Below are 3,372 nucleotides of genomic sequence, written 5' to 3'. Positions count from 1 at the left end.
CATGTAGCCCACTTTGATCTTCAGTGGGCCGGCTTTTTTCCACATTTAATCCCTGAGATATCATAATATAGAAGAGTATATCTTAGTTTTCTACATGATAAAGAAATTATGCAGCAGTAATGAAAGAAATCTGTCAGTGTGACTCTTTGGGTTTTAATTGTAAGAAATAAATGTATAAAATGACATTATAAAATTCTGGTATCTTATGGCCAAGAGTGTCTTCTAACTATAAAGTGCAGAGTTAATGTTAATTCATAGAAAATATCCTATTTTTTCTTCTTCTTCTTCTTCTTCTTTTTTTAATTAATTACCCCCAAAGAAACACATTTCTTTAGACTTTCTCTCATTTGTTTATTACTTTGTTACTGCAGTATGATTTGCTGTAGGGGAAGTATTTATCAGCCATAAATACCATAAATTTACCAAAATTCATGCTGTCCTTCACATTTTCCAAAGATGTCCAGTAGTCCGGATCGGAGTCTTTGCCAGACTGATTCTGGCCCCCGGATTTGATTCCTTCTACATAGTTCTACAGCTATGCTTGTGGCTTCATAAGTAGCTGAAACGCAGAAATGTCAAAAACTACACTTGAGACTGGATCCAAAAGCGACTATGCCCATAGACCGCTGTGCTGAAATGCCCAACCTAACAGCAGTTTTACATCTGGTGCAAAAACTATTTTGGTCACTTTAGCCAATTTATTCCTTCATGACAACTACAGTGGGGCAAAAAAGTATTTAGTCAGCCACCGATTGTGCAAGTTCCCCCACTTAAAATGATGACAGAGGTCAGTAATTTGCACCAGAGGTACACTTCAACTGTGAGAGACAGAATGTGAAAAAAAAATCCATGAATTCACATGGTAGGATTTGTAAAGAATTTATTCGTAAATCAGGGTGGAAAATAAGTATTTGGTCAATAACAAAAATACAACTCAATACTTTGTAACATAACCTTTGTTGGCAATAACAGAGGTCAAACGTTTACTATAGGTCTTTACCAGGTTTGCACACACAGTAGCTGGTATTTTGGCCCATTCCTCCATGCAGATCTTCTCAAGAGCAGTGATGTTTTGGGGCTGTCGCCGAGCAACACGGACTTTCAACTCCCGCCACAGATTTTCTATGGGGTTGAGGTCTGGAGACTGGCTAGGCCACTCCAGGACTTTCAAATGCTTCTTACGGAGCCACTCCTTTGTTGCCCGGGCGGTGTGTTTTGGATCATTGTCATGTTGGAAGACCCAGCCTCGTTTCATCTTCAAAGTTCTCACTGATGGAAGGAGGTTTTGGCTCAAAATCTCACGATACTTGGCCCCATTCATTCTGTCCTTAACACGGATCAGTCGTCCTGTCCCCTTGGCAGAAAAACAGCCCCATAGCATGATGTTTCCACCCCCATGCTTCACAGTAGGTATGGTGTTCTTGGGATGCAACTCAGTATTCTTCTTCCTCCAAACACGACGAGTTGAGTTTATACCAAAAAGTTCTACTTTGGTTTCATCTGACCACATGACATTCTCCCAATCCTCTGCTGTATCATCCATGTGCTCTCTGGCAAACTTCAGACGGGCCTGGACATGCACTGGCTTCAGCAGCGGAACACGTCTGGCACTGCGGGATTTGATTCCCTGCCGTTGTAGTGTGTTACTGATGGTGACCTTTGTTACTTTGGTCCCAGCTCTCTGCAGGTCATTCACCAGGTCCCCCCGTGTGGTTCTGGGATCTTTGCTCACCGTTCTCATGATCATTTTGACCCCACGGGATGAGATCTTGCGTGGAGCCCCAGATCGAGGGAGATTATCAGTGGTCTTGTATGTCTTCCATTTTCTGATGATTGCTCCCACAGTTGATTTTTTCACACCAAGCTGCTTGCCTATTGTAGATTCACTCTTCCCAGTCTGGTGCAGGTCTACAATTCTTTTCCTGGTGTCCTTCGAAAGCTCTTTGGTCTTGGCCATGGCGGAGTTTGGAGTCTGACTGGTTGAGGCTGTGGACAGGTGTCTTTTATACAGATGATGAGGTCAAACAGGTGCCATTCATACAGGTAACGAGTGGGGGACAGAAAAGCTTCTTACAGAAGACGTTACAGGTCTGTGAGAGCCAGGGATTTTCCTTGTTTGAGGTGACCAAATACTTATTTTCCACCCTGATTTACGAATAAATTCTTTACAAATCCTACCATGTGAATTCATGGATTTTTTTTTCACATTCTGTCTCTCACAGTTGACGTGTACCTCTGGTGCAAATTACTGACCTCTGTCATCATTTTAAGTGGGGGAACTTGCACAATCAGTGGCTGACTAAATACTTTTTTGCCCCACTGTACAAGATGGTACTCATCTATTAGAATTCCTAAAAATATATACATATATCATTAGTTGTAGGGCTGCTATGAGTGACAGGTGCTGGCTAGGACAGTAGCTGTATGCTAGGATTTACTTCAGCTAATTATGTGGTGTTACTGCATTTTGGAGCATTTTTAAGCAAGTCAAACATTACATTTTGCTGCGGTTACTTCTACGGACAGCACTTCCAAGAAATCTGTCCTCCAGTTTTGCTGAGTGAAACACTAATAGTTAGTTTATCTGTGTTTTTGCATCGTTACATTCCTAGCTTATTAATCAAGATTGCTAGCTTAAGCTCCTCTGAATATTGCCAGAATGGGATTTCAAAACCAGTGCCTATCACGTGTCAGGAGGCTACATCCATCTCGTATATAAAGTTTGTGGTCTATAAGATGCTTTGACTTCAAATGATACTTGGGCATTATGAGCATGGCAACATCTGCTAACTAGCATGATGAGAGCAAAAATCCCTGCACAACTAAGCCAGAGGAGTTACAAATGATTTTAAAGGTGACGTAAATATGCAGATCCAACCTTCAAATGGATAATTGAGTCCTTTGATGTGCTTTTGGCATGAGGTGAAAACTCAGGGCAGCATAAATGCATTCGGATCCCTCTTTAGGGGACTATCCAGTGCAATGCATTTGGTAGCAGTGAGCAGAAAAACCTATTACCTTACGTACAGCCATGTAGCTCATTAGATGAAAGATGAAAAGAGGAATCTAAATGGTTTTTTTTCCCCCTGAATACTGTACAGTTCACAGTGGAGTGAAGCCTAAAAATAAATTCCTAACTACTCAGTCATAATGTTTGTATTACTGGTGCATGTTAGTCTAATGAAGCAAACATGAATTTTTGTATGTTACATAAATTTGTGGTTTGTCTTGTTGTAGCCTGTATCCATTCATCTGCTTTACAATGCATAATCCGTGTATAATGCATCGGATAGCAGCAAACATAGCCCAGAGGATAATGGTTACGTTGACGGTTTTGTTCTTGCGCCAGTTTTAAAATGTATACGCTGAGAC

This window comes from Neolamprologus brichardi, chromosome 3, assembly GCF_056152115.1.
Source record: "Neolamprologus brichardi isolate AB-2024 chromosome 3, ASM5615211v1, whole genome shotgun sequence".
NCBI lineage: Eukaryota > Metazoa > Chordata > Actinopteri > Cichliformes > Cichlidae > Neolamprologus > Neolamprologus brichardi.
The sequence above is the reverse complement of the archived record's forward strand: the minus strand, read 5'-3'. Positions refer to the sequence as shown.